The sequence below is a fragment of the Ochotona curzoniae genome, unplaced genomic scaffold (genome assembly GCF_017591425.1).
Source record: "Ochotona curzoniae isolate NIBS_2020 unplaced genomic scaffold, NIBS_Ocur_1.0 patch35, whole genome shotgun sequence".
Taxonomy (NCBI): Eukaryota; Metazoa; Chordata; class Mammalia; order Lagomorpha; family Ochotonidae; genus Ochotona; species Ochotona curzoniae.
Window position 1 is genome coordinate 803,740 of NW_024466917.1, and position 13,361 is coordinate 817,100.

A 13,361-nucleotide genomic window follows, 5' to 3' on the forward strand; every position below is an offset into this window, starting at 1 on the left:
CTTGGCTCACCTGCCTCATCTGATCTGCCCCCCACCACGTTTCCTGCCTTCGGGTGGGGAAACCCCACCCCTCCCCCCTGAAATACACAGATACCAAAAGTCCAACTGGGCACAACTAAAAACAGCCCTGCGATGGGCGGAGACACGAAAGCTCGCCGGGGTGGGGGATGCAAGCCGCAGGACTTCCTGAGAAGGGGCGGCCTGGGTCTTGGCGCCAGAGTCCAAAGCATCTGCAAAGCCCCGAGTGACGTCAGGAGAGGCATGGCTGGGGACGGAAGGTGCCTGCAGGGGGGCAGTGCAGGGGCATCTCTGCACAGTGCCTGTTCCTGTGTACCACGTGTGTGTCTGACTTCTTCACAGAAACCATTTTAAGCGGTCTGCCACCAGAGGTGGCTGGGGCGCGCCCTGGCTCACCCTCCTGAGACCTTCCTTTCTGTGAAGCCAGAACTGCTCAGAACTGGATGACACCCTGGGGCTGGGTGCGCCCTTCCAAGCAGGCAGCTCGCTCTTCTGACGACTCCAAGGCAGGCCGAGAATCAGAGTCAGCAGCTCGAGTGAACCCGGATGAGTCATTTGCTCCCGGAACATACACCACACAGCACAAACGGACCCTCTTCCTGGCAAGAGGGCCGGGGCAGCAGCCTCCTGGGCCGGGGGCCTTTAGCCATCACAGTCCAGTCCTAGCAAAGAACGGAGGCTGCTCAGCTGGGTCAGGACCACCACACACCTGAGGGTCTCGGGACAGATACAGAAGGGCAGGTGGAAGCCGCACAAGGGGCCCCCAGGCGGGGTGACGCAAGGGGCAGCAGCGAGGCGGGCCAAGAGGCTGCATAGGGATCCGAGGGGAAACTTTCCAGAAATTTCTGTGGGGGCGGCTGTTTGGCACAGCTTGGGCCACTTGCATCTCTAATCAGAGTGGCTGGGTTCAAGCCCCAGCTCATTCTTGAATCAAGCTTTCTGCTACAGAGCACCCAGGGAGGGTGCAGGTGATGGCTGCTGAGCTTTGTTTTCTGCTGCACAGACACCCAGATTTGAGCTGCCAGCTCCAGCTGTTGGGCATATTTGGGTGGTAAACCCAACAGATGCAAGATTCTCTCTCCCTCTGCCTTCGAAATAAAATTTAAGAACCAGATGAAAGAAAAACAAATTGGGCAGCTGAAATTCTTTTTATTATTATTATTATTATTATTATTATCCTAACAAAATTCTTACCAATTACTGGTTGTTGGGAGTCACGCTACTTCTCAAACACCAAGGGCCCCGAAAGTGCCACCTCTGAACTCCAGCACCGCCACAGGCCCCGGCAGGTGATTCAGAACCAGGCTTGGGAACTGAATTCCCCCAGATTCTAATCCCAGCCCTGTCCCTACTTGTTGAGCAGTCCTTCAGGTGGAGCACGCACCAGAATCGCCCGAAGAGCTCGCAAACCCATTCCCAGAGTCTGGGGTTACTCAGGGTCTCAAACTTGGCATGTCTAACAGCTAAGGCGGATGCTGCCGGGTCCGCGGACCACACTTGGAGAAACACTCTCCAGAACGCAAGAGACGATGACAGCAAGTGCCGGCGGAGTTCTGCCTACCAACTCTGGTTGCGTGGGGCTGGAGAGGGACCAGAGCTTTGCTCTAGACCACCTCCCAGCGTGCGCCAAGCAGGACAAACCTGGGGACCCCCGGGGCTCCTCGGGCGCCGTCCAGTGCGCCGAGGCCCGGGGACCCGGAGCGCTCTCGCCGCGCTGGCCCGTGCGCGCGTCGCCGGCGGCCAGCTGCGCTCTCCGGGAGGTGGCGAGGGTGCCCCTCGAGCGTCCCCGGCGCCCAGTGTGCGGCCCCGACGGCGACGGCGTGGCCCGGGGTGGACCGCGGTGGCCCGGGGCCGCACCTGGCGGCGGGCGGGGCGGAGCGGCGGAGCGCGGCCGGCGGTGCAGGGCCCGCCCCGGGGTCCGCCCCCAGCCGTCCCGTCGGGACCTCGGCGCGCGGCCCGCCCGGCGATGAGGGTGCAGCTCGGCCACGGCGTCACAGGTAAGCCCGGGGTCCCTGCCCCGCCTGCGCGCCGGGAGTCCCCTTCCTCGCCCTGGCTCCTCGGGTCTTCCTTGCCGTCCAGCGCGGCGCTGACAAGCCCTCGCGCCCCACCTGCACCCCCAACGGGCCGGCTCCTCCTGCCCCGGCTGCCTGCGGATCGCGGGGGCCTCCAGCTCCTCCTCCTCTGGGCTTCCCCGACCCGGCGCCGGCGCCTTGGAGCTTCTCAGAACTGGGCGATGAATGGGGCAGCCCAGACCTCCGGGATCCGCTGGGAGGAGGGGAGACGATGGCGGGGTGGGAGAGCCGGGGTGGGGGCTGCCCGCCCTTCAGGGCTCACACCCTCTTCCCCTCACTCATCCTGTCTCCTGTCCCCATATACCGTGTGCTCGTGGCTGCGCACGTTGGGTCACCCCCACTCCACGTGCCCTGGGCCGCTAAAGTCTTGCTTCCTCTGGGTGCCACGCTGCTCCTGGGCAGAACAGAGCCTGCCAAGGAGGAGTCATGGTGCTTGCTTGAGCTGCCTTGCGGGACCGTGGGCCTTTGAGGTACTAGGGCTGCTTGTGCAGCCGTGTGGGGGAGGGAGTCAGATGGGTGTTCCTGAGTGTGACTGTCGCCAACTTCCTGGTTTCTCTCATTTGTTCCAAATCCCAGGCTGACAGAAAAGAGAAACAGCAGGAGGCTGCCCCCCGCCCCAAGGACAGTCATTGAAGACCCAGAGGGTCTGCGCTGTGGGTAGATGCAGGACTAGTGGCCATCTAGCTTGGAGCAGAGCCTGCCATTAGCCAGTGCCCCTGGGCCACCCCTGCCCCGAGGGCAGGTGTGCATTTGGGGCACCCCTCAGGCTCCATGCCCCTTGTGCTTGGCTGGGTGAGGCTGCTGGCTCCAGACGCCAGAGAGCATGAAGACACAGGCTCCCTTTCCCATAAGGTGTGTGTGTGTGTGTGTGTGTGTGTGTGTGTGTGAACACTCTGCACTGCCTGTTCTCTCCAGCCCCCTGAGTTGTGTCTTTGCCCCTCAGACGGCCACCAGGAGGAGACAGACCAACCCCTGTGATGAATGGAGCTAGGTAAGATGTACAGTTTGAACTGCTGTTGGGCCCAAGTTGCCCAAAGTGACAATGTGCATCGCGCAGTGTCCTTGAGGATGCCATAACCCCCGACACACACACACACACACACACACACACACACTTCTTTTTTAAGGTTTATTTATTTAATTCGAAAACGTTATAGAGAGAGGAGGTGAGAGATCTTCCATCCACTGGCTCACTCCCCAAATGGCTACAATGGTTGGAAGTGAACTGAACCTAAACCAGGAGCCAGGAGCTTCCTTCATGTCTCCCACATGAGTACGGGGGTCCAAAGACTTGAGCCATCCTCCACTCTTTTCCCAGTCCATAAGCAGGGAGCTGGATGGGAAGTGGAGCAGCTGGCACATAACTCAGGGGATGTCAGCGCTGTGGGTGGAGACTTAGCCTTCTATGCTACTGCGCCAGCCCTGATGCCGTACGCTGTAAGGGCACAGTTACAGGAGCCATTTCCAGGGCAGTGGGTGGACAGTGTTGTCAGAGCAAAGAGGGAAGTGTGGGGCTGGTGACATGTGTGGCACGCTGGGCACTGAGGAGTCACTCTGCCACAGCCGGCCTGGCACACAGCTGCCTCCCAGACGGGGTGGAAGGGCTCAGGTCGGAGGAGGGGAGGCACCATGCATGTCGGGTGCCCCCCTAGATCAAAAACACCCTGGCCTGAGACCAACAGGGAGAAGGAATGCGGGCAGAAGACAGAACCACGGGCTTGAGAGCGTGTAGCCATTGCCTGGTACAGTAGTCAGGACCAGGAGCAGCCGCCGACCGCGGAGCAAGCCCATCTGAGTCAGCTCTGTGGCTCGATTAGCAGTGGGGAGCTATGGCCAAATCACATAAACACTCCCTGGGTGGGGAGCAAATGACACGGTGTACATGGGAGTACCTTGGCCCAGCTCCAGGCACCGGCCAGCCGGATGCGAGACAATGAGGTGTCATGGGTAAGCAAGCAGGCTTTGGAGACACCCAGGCTTGAGTGCAAATTCTGCCCCTGCTGTTTCATTGGCCAAGATCTTTAACTGTCCCATCTCCTGGTTGTCTCTGTCTAAAACAGAGAATCCAGCTGGAACTTGCTAGGGTAAGCAGTCCTGTTAAAAAAAAATGACCATGGTTTTATGCTAACCCTCCTGGGACTGCCCCCAGCACCTCCTGTCCTGTCAGTGACGCAGAGGCTGGGGTGGAGGCAGGACAGAGAGCCAGGAGATGGCCCGCCTGCCCATAAACTTGGGGGAACTCTGATCTTTCTACTGCTCTCTGCGCCTCTGGGGAAGCCCCAAATGTCAACTGTTGCTGGAGGAGATGTGAGTGAGGAATTGAATAGGCAGGAGGTCAAGTGCGGGGCAGTGCCTGTCTCCGAGCTGAGCTCAATGCTTAATTGTGTGCGAAGGCATGTAACAAGCCGGGCTCAGTCCGAGGTAGAACCCCGGGTTAGCAAGGCTCTTTGATGCCACCTGACAGCCCTAGGGCAGCGAGTGTTTCTCTTGGACCCTGCGCACCTGTTCCGGAGTCCCAGGGAGAGGTATGAAGGAAGGATGAGAGCCAGCGTCCCCGCTCACCTCTGCTTGTGAGGGACAGCTGAGGACAGAGGGCCAGCAGTGACATGGCATGGAGGAGGCTGCAGACACGGGGGGCCTGGCAGCTTGGGTGCGAAGTTGAAGTTCAGAGAACAGGATTTAAGGATCAAGCAGGAGAAGGAATAGAGGAGACAAATGCCTCGGCTTGCTGGTTGGTCCTTCCTCTATAGGATACAAGGAGGAAGCCCCGCCTGGGGAAGCCAGATAAATAGGTCTGGGTGCTGCTTCGCGTGGCCTGCGAGAGCTGATGTCAAAGAGGCAGAAACGGGGCTTGTCCAGCGGTCCCGTAAGGGAGAGGCTTAGAGGAGGAAATGACAGCCGATGCCTAGATGCCTAGCCATCTGCTCAGGCTTGGGGGCAAAGAGCAAACAGGAAGCAGGCCGCCCAGGCCAAAGGAATCCAAATGGGAACAGGCGCTCTCCCGAGATTGTGAAAGGAGGTGCGGGGGAGCCGCCCGCCAACGGCAGCTGCTGCCAGGCCTCTGGATGCGATAAGCAGGAGGTTTCAGACTAGAAAGAGGAGCAGGGCGTGAGTCAGCAGGATTTGGGGGTGGGTGGCGTGTGGAGTGCCCTGCAGTGAGCAGCCGTTCAAGGCCTCCCGCCTGGGAGTGGGGCAGGGACTGTGTGGTTCTGTGCCCTGGCCGGCTGTGGGGAGATGGGGAAGGCTGGCTAGCGAGGGGCTGGGCAGCAGCATCGCGGACTCCCCTGTTTGCAGTGTGACTGTTGCGCAGAAGCCTGTCCGCTCCCCAGCTGTGGCAGGTGTAGCAGCCAGTTGTCCACCTCTGTCCCACCCAGGGCCAGCAGGGCAGCCAGCGAGTACCTGGTGCGCTGATGAACTATGCCTGTTTTGTCGCCTGTTGTTTTGCATCTCAGTGACTTTTCTTTGGGGCAAGTCAACAAATGCTTAGTGAGTGGTTATCTTGATGCCAGTCACTGTGCTCCTATGCCATGGAGAGCACAGACAGGTTGATTGTTTTCCATTGGGGAAAGGAGAAAAAAATCCCCGTTCGATTTCAGCCTGACATCTTGCGCACACGTGTACTGAAGCGGGCTGTGTTGCAGTTGAACTTGCACATGGGCTCCGGAAAAAAACCTGCAGGACATCTCCCTGGGAAGAGAAACCACAGAGGATGCAGTTGGCAATCTTGGGGGGGAAAAAACAACTGAGGTGTCTTAGAGGGCAGTTACAGGCAAGGGGCGAGCATCCCGGGGCTCTGTGACCCATGGGGTCAGAGTGGGGTGTGGGGAGGGCAGCAGGAACATTCCTGTGTTCGTGGAGTGAGCGCAGAGGTGAGAAGAGGGCTGTGTTTCCTGGGAGCAAGCAGCGGGCCTGCACCTGCAGCCCCGGTGGGAGCTGTGCCAGCCAAGTCACTTTGGGAAGAAACCTGTAATTGAACCGTCGCCTGGGGAACCTGGGGGGGTGGGCTGTTGGCTTCCTGCTGCCACGTGTCCCTCCCGGAGGTAAAAGGCCCTATTGGTAAACAGGAAGAAAGTGGGTTGCTGGGAGGCCACCTGGCCAGGCAGGGAGTGGGCCCTGGGTGGCTGACCCTGACTTTCTCAAAAGCTTGCCTGTACCTCATCTTGAAAGCATCTGTGTCCTTAGGTAGGTGACGGTGGAGGGCGGGGCCTGAGAGTGGGGCGGGGCTGCCCAGGAAAGCAGCGGGGTTCAGCTCAGCCTGGGGATGGGGTTGGTCTGCAAATCAGTCCCCTCTCTGGTTCTCCAGGATGGGAGGCGAGCGTGGTGAACCGCGGGGAAGCCACTAGGTTAAGGTTAGGATCACCTGACCGCACCGGCCTCACCCTGCACCGTGAGGGCCCTGGTCTCAGGCACACAGGCCTGGTCAAGATGGCCGGTGAGGAGCGGGCACTTGGCGTAGCAGGTAAACTGCCGATTGGGACCTCAGCATCCTGCATCCAGGTCTCTGATTCAAGTTTCCTCTTTGCAAGGGCACTCTGGGGAGGCAGCAGGTGATGGCTTAAGGGAGACCCAAATTGGACTCTAGGCTCCTGACCTCAGCCCCGCCCTAGCCGTTGTGAGCATTTAAATGCAAAAAAGTGGCAAGCAAATCTGTCACAGCAGACCATCACATAATTCAACTCTTTGTGGGGGGGCGTGTCTTCAGGCGCCGTTAGGGGAAACCGGTGCTTGCGGTTGAGGTTAAGCCCGCTGACTTCATGTCGTTAGCAAAAGCTTATGTAGCATCTGTGGGGTCCAGATGTGAGCCAAGTGATAAAAAGGTGGAGACAGGCTGGCCTTTCAGCTCCCCATAGGTTGTCTTAGTGGGTGAGGGACCAGTGACACCTCCAACCCAAGGTGAGGCAGGCTGTGAGGCTGGGGAGCAGGCAGGCTGGGCAAGGAGCCTTCTTCCTGCAGGGAAATCTAGGAAAGCTTCCTGGAAAATGCTAGAATTTAACCTGCTGGAATTGAACTGTATCTCTGGCTGTCAGACGGGTGACAGTTAGACCTGCTACCTACATCTGCATCCCAAAACTTCAACATTGCAAGTATTGATCCCACAAACTGCCCCCCCCAAAAAAATCCGTTGACATTTTAATTATTTAAATGTCTTTTTACCTCTAGCCTTATGCATTTTACATCACAAATCTTGAAAGGATTTATTTTATTTTTAAAGATTTATTTTTATTTGAAAGTCAGATAAAGAGAGAAGGAGAGAAAGCTCTCCCATCTGCTGATTGCCCAAATGGCTGCAATGGCCAAAGCTGTGCTGATCAGGAGCCAGGAGCCTCTTCCAGGTCTCCCACACCGGTGCAGGGTCCCAAGGCCTCGACTGCTTTCTCAGGCCACAAGCAGGGAGCTGAATGGGAAGTAGAGCTGCCGGGATTAGAACTGATATCCACACGGGATCCCAGTGCGTGCAAGGTGAGGACTTTAGCCACTCGGTTTTTAACCATTGGGTTTTTAAGTTTTCATTTATTTATTTATTTTCATCCTATTTCGACAGAGTGAAACAAAGAGAGAGAGGACTTTCTTGCACTGGTGTAGCCTTTTCAGTAAAAATAAATAAATCTTATTTTAAAAGATTTATTTTTATTATAGTTGTTGAGGAGACACACAGAGAGATCTTCCATCTGCTGGCTCCTTGCTTACATGGCCATAGCGGCTGGCACTGGACCAATGTGAAGGCAGGAGACAGGAGCTTCTGCCGGGTCTCCCATGGAGAGTACCCGCTGCTCAATTTTGAATAACAATTTTAGTTTCATTTTGTATGAGGCGATGTTTGTCAATGAGCTGAAACAAAAAATGAAGATAAAAATGTGTTCAACATTCACAAAACTACATGAAAGCATAACATATTTAGGTAAAACTTGCCTACAAAACATTTTTTTAGGGACTTACTCAGGTGGCCGCAACGGCCAGAGCTGAGCCGATCTGAAGCCAGGAGCCAGGAACTTCTTCTGGATCTCCCACACAGGTGCGGGCCTCTGCCGCAAGCAGGGAGCTAGATGGGAAGTGTGGCAGCCGGGACATGCACCGGCGCCCATATGGAATTCTGGCATATGCAAGTCAAGGACTTTAGTTACTAGGCTACCGCGCTGGGCCCAACAACATTCTTTAAGTCTATCGCATTTATACGTCTGAAGCTATTCAAGCCCAACGTGCTCTGAGACTTCAGGTATTTTCTCTGCGTGTATAAATAACAACTGAAATCAATACTAAAACTAAAGAATATCTGTCCAGGTGTCCTAAGACAGCTCGTGATGTTTTCTGTTTCATTCTGTTCTATACTAGTCTTAAAGAACTTTTGGGGGGCTGGCGTTGTGGCATAGCGTGCTAAGCCACCACCAGCATCCCGTATGGGTATGGGTTTCGAGAACCGGCTACTCCACTTTGATCCAGCTCCCTGCTAATGTGCTGGGGAAGGCCTTGAGCCCCTGATGCCACATGGGAAGCTCGGAAGAGGCTCCTGGCTGCTGGCTTTGGGCTGGCCGAGCCAAGGCTATTGGGGCCATTTGGGAAAGATTTCTTTGTCTCTCCCTGTGTGTAACTCTGCCTTTCAAATAAATAAATCTTTCTTTTAAAAAAAAATTGTTTTTCATCTGAAAATTTGTAGCACTCTAAATTTATTTTATAGCACCATAATGATTTATAATCGGCGGTTTGCTGCGGCCGGAAGAGCCAGGATGAGGTCCAACATGTTCAGTCCAGGAGGGCTTCTCAGAGGAAGGGGATTTGTGATGCCACCTCAGCATTGGGAGAATGTGGGCTGGCGCGTTGCAGGCCCAGGGCTGACTGTGGCCGTAGGGAAAACACTGGGAGTGATGGCTCGGTAGACGCAGGAGGTGAGCGAGGGGGCCGGTAGGCGCCCCAGCCTGAGTGCCCTGCGCTGCAGGAGCACAGAGAACAGGAGCCCGTGGCTTCTTGTGGTCCGTGCCTGTTCCAAGGGACGCTCGCTCGTGGCCCTGTGTGCTGAGCAAACAGTGTCGGGAGCGCGCACACTAATTGCAGATCTCCTTTCTTTCCAGGATGTGTCCTGTAGCTGGAGGTTCTGCAGATTATTCCGGAAAACTGGCTTGAACGCAGCCAGGCTGTAGGCCGGGAAGAGCTCCTCTCGGCTCTTGCCTTTCTCCAGGAAACATCCCAGAGGAACCTCACCGCCTCCGAGAGAAACCTCCCGAGGCAGTGCCCGCTGGCCGAGGATGAGGGAGTAGGGGTGATCCAGGCAAGTGATCTCAGCTGGTCAGTCAGGGAGGCCTTCCTGGAGGAGGTGAGTCTGAGCAGCGTGACAGCGAGTGACTAAGGTACCTGTTCCTTTGTTTGTATCCGGGCTCGCTCTTTCTTGCCAGAGCAGGGGTAGACAGAAAGTTTTCTAGAAAGACCCAGCTGCAGGAGGGTGGGGCGGGCCACGGCAGGCACACACGCCACCTCTCCTGCGTCCCATCCATTCTGCAGTCTGGGCAGAATGGATGCGATGAGCTCAAGTGGAAGCACCTGAGCTGGGGGCCTAGCTGTGAGCTTGACCCCTGGGATAGGAAGCTGCCCCTCGGCCGCGTCCCCTCTGCCTCCTGGAGCCTCCTTTGCAACACGATCCTTCTCCATGGGCCCGAGAGACGGACAGCTTCTCTCCAGGTCTTTTCCTGCCCCGTCTCCTCCCACTTCTACTTCTTGTACTTTTTTTTTTTTTTTAAGATTTATTTATTTTTATTGGAAAGTCAGATATACAGAGAGGAAGATCTTCCGTCCTCTGGTTCACTCCCCAAGTGGCTGCAGTGGCTGGAGCTGAACCGATCTGAAGCCAGGAACCCGGAGCTTTTTCTGTGTCTCCCAAGGCTTTGAGCCGTCCTCGACTGCTTTCCCAGGCCACAGGCAGGGAGCTGGATGGGAAGCGGGGCCGCCTGGACTAGAACTGGCGTCCATATGGGATCCTGGGCATGCACAAAGTGACGACTTTAGCCACTAGGTTACCCCGCCATGCCCGGCCTCCCACTGATTGTTCACTGGTGAGATTTAAAGCTTCTCTAGGGAAAGGAATTGTATGCCAAGCCCCTTTGTTTCCCTCTGTGTTCTAAACCGGGGAAGCCGCCTCATCCTGTCACCCACGAGCATCCTGCATGTACCGCCACCTCCTCCACCAGCAGCACCGTGGCTGCTCTCTGACTTCCGGCCCCCGGCCCCACTTTACCAGACCTCGCAGCTTCCACGCAGGCGCAAGCCCTGTGTGCTTGCCCCTACCTACAGCCCCCTTCTACAGGGCCGGCTCTTCCTTTGCTACTCTGCTTACCCGAGGTCAAGGGCAAATTCCTTGGCACAGCGAACAAGGCTCTCATGACTCGCCTTCAGTCGCTCTCCGAGCTCACCGTCTGCTGCTCCCGTGGTCCTGAGCCAGGTGCAGCCTCTGGCTGGCCATGCCAAGTGCCCCCTCTGGCCTCTGCACGTGCCACCCCGGGCTTGGCCTGTACTCACTTCATCCTGCCTAGCCCTGCTCCCCTTGCCACGCTTATCCACACACATCGCCCTCCCCACGTTTGCTTGGTTTGTACCACCCCCATCCTAGAGCACCCAAGGGCGCCTTCCTGGGCTGCCTTCTTGCTGGGTGATCCCTGTTGAAAGTCTGACTTGCCATCGGTGTGTGTGTGTTCCCAGGAGGCTGGACTTGCTCATTGTTGCATTTCTCATGTCTCACCAGGGGCCTGGCACTTAGCAGGTGTCAAATACATGAGCAGGTGCTGGTGGAGTGATCACGTCTTTCCTCCCACCACTCGACAGCGAAAGATGCTCAGAGAGAGCTCTCTTACTTGCCTCGTGCTGTCGATACTGACGGGAGAACGTGCATATCCCACCGCGCCCTCCAGCCAGCCCAGAAGGAGGCCTGCTGTCCACCGAGGTCAAGACCTTAGGGTTGCTGCAATGACTCAACTAGCTAATCCTCCACCGTCAAGCGCCAGCAGCCTATATGGGTGCCGGTTCATGTCCCAGATGCTCCACTTTCCATGCAGCTCCCTGGGAAAGCAGTGGAAGATGACCCAAAGCCTTGGGGCCCTGCGTACCTGAGGGAGACCTGGAAGAGGATCCTGGCTCCCTGTTTTGGATCAGCTCAGTTCTGGCTGTTGCGGCCATGTGGGGAGTGAACCAGTGGGTGGAAGATCTTTTTCTCTCTTTCTGTAAAAATGCCTTTCTAATACAAATAAATAGATCTTAAAAAAAAAAAAAAAAGACAGCAGTGTGGTGTCCAGATTCCAGGGCGCCAGCATCAGCTTCCCCAACTTGTGCATCTAAGAGCTCCAGCGGAGTTATTGTTGAGCAAAATGTGCAGAAGAGGGTGAGTGGGGTGCCTGGGGAGCCCTGGAGGGCCTCTGAGCAGGGCCTCATCCTTCTAATGGAAACCCTTGCTGCTTGGTCCAGGTTCCCATGTCAGACAGGCACTCTGCCGAGGGTTGTACTAATGTTCTCCAATTGGCTCCTTGCCACTGTGAGATAGGTTCTAGTTAAACCCATTTTATAGATAAGGAAATTGAGGCTTAGAGGGATTAAGCTAAGCACCCAGGGATTACCCAGTTACAGATGATAAGGACAGACACCTTCTGAGGACTTGCTTTGTGCCACTGAGCTCTGGGCTGCTTTTCCAAAGTTCGTCCTTGTGACCGTCCCAGGAGGCAAGCCAGCGCTGATACTGTAGGGGGCAGCCCTCTTACCATCAACCCCAGGGCTCACCCAGCATTCTTCTAGAATGTGGTGTAGCCACTTGCCAATAATCCCTTGAACTTGGGCAGCCCAGTGAACACCCCTCCTGGAAGGTATTGTCGTGGAATCTCAGATTTTATAAAAGTTCTCTCAAATTTTTTAAAGATTTATTTACTTTTATTGGAAAGGCAGATTTACAGAGAGAAGGAGAGACAGAGAGGAAGATCTTTCATCCTCTGGTTCACTCCCCAAGTGGCTGCAACAGCCGAAGATGAGCTGATCTGAAGCCAGGAGCAAGGAGCTCTTCCAGGTCTCCCACACGGGTGCAGGGTCCCAAGGCTTTGGGCTGTCCTCGACTGCTTTCCTAGATCACAAGCAGGGAGCTGGATGGGAAGTGGAGCAGCTGGGACACAGATGCCCATATGGGATCCTAGCACATGCAAGGCAGGGCTTTAACCATTAGGCTATTGTGCTGGGCCTGAGATTTTTAAAATTGTATTTAAAAAGCAGAGTTACTTAGAGAACGAGACATCTCCCAGCTACTGGTTCACTCCCCAAATGATCACAATAGCCAGACCTGAGCCAATCCAAAGCCAGGAGCTAGGAGCTTCCTCTGTGTCTCCCACACAGGTGCAGGGTCCCAAGGACTTGAGCCAGCCTCCAATGCTGTCTCAGGCATGAAGAGAAGCTGAGTCGGAAGTGAAGCAGCCAAGACTCAAAAAACCAGCACCTCTATGGGATGCCAGCAGCACAGGCAGAGGCTTAGTGTGATGTGCCATGGTTCCAGCAAACAAAATTCTGTTTACTAAATGCAAGGAAATGCAGAAGAAGGTGTGTACCGTACACGTGGTACATGAGAACGAAGGACAGCATCAGTAGGCACTGTCCACTGCAAGAAATATGCCTGGGCCCAGCGTAGCAGCCTGGCGGCTAAAAGCCTCGCCTTGCATGCACAGGATCCCATAGGGCCACCAGTTCTAATCCCGACAGCCCTACATCCCATCCAGCTCCCTGCTTGTGGCCTGGGAAGGTAGTAGAGGACTGCCCAAAACCTTGGGACCCTGCACCTGCATTGCAAACCCGAAGGAGGCTCCTGGCTTCTGGTTTCAGATTGGCTTAGCTCTGGCTGTTGTGATCACTTAGAGAGTGAATCATCAGACGGAAGATCTTCCTCTCTGTCTCTCCTCCTCTGTATATGTGACTTTTCAATAAAAATAAATAAATCATAGTTAAAATATATATATATATATATATGCGCCTTACTTCTAGAACTTTTCCTCACTCTTCAGAGACTTTAGTTGTAGAATTTCTTTAGAGATTGTATTTTTTTTTTTTTTAATTTTGCCTCACTTGAAAGGCAGACAGAGAGATCTTCCATCACAGGTTCACTCCTCTAGATAAATACCACAGCCAGGACCGCGTCAGGCCAGAGCTGGGAGCCAGGAACTCAGTCCTCATCTCCTGTGTAGGTGTCAGGGACCCAAGGGACGGTCACCCGCTGCCTCCCAGCATGCACATCTTCAGGAAGCCGGACCAGAAGTGGACCTGCAT

The 13,361-nt window shown here is 55.5% G+C and overlaps 1 protein-coding gene across 3 annotated transcripts in view; it reads left to right on the forward strand.

Annotated features, from left to right (window-relative positions):
- The first annotated feature begins 1,963 nt into the window (after window positions 1-1,963).
- LOC121167227 (polypeptide N-acetylgalactosaminyltransferase 6) overlaps window positions 1,964-13,361 on the forward strand; it is a 36,692-nt gene continuing 25,294 nt past the window's right edge. Inside the window, exons 1-2 of one of the 3 annotated variants that reach the window (XM_040996632.1) lie at window positions 1,964-2,015; window positions 9,155-9,396. The gene's annotated coding sequence lies outside the window, so the exon portion shown is untranslated. Of the gene's footprint in view, window positions 2,016-2,977; window positions 3,082-9,154; window positions 9,431-13,361 lie in introns of those variants that run through there. The other 2 variants (XM_040996633.1, XM_040996631.1) reach the window with 2 other exon arrangements.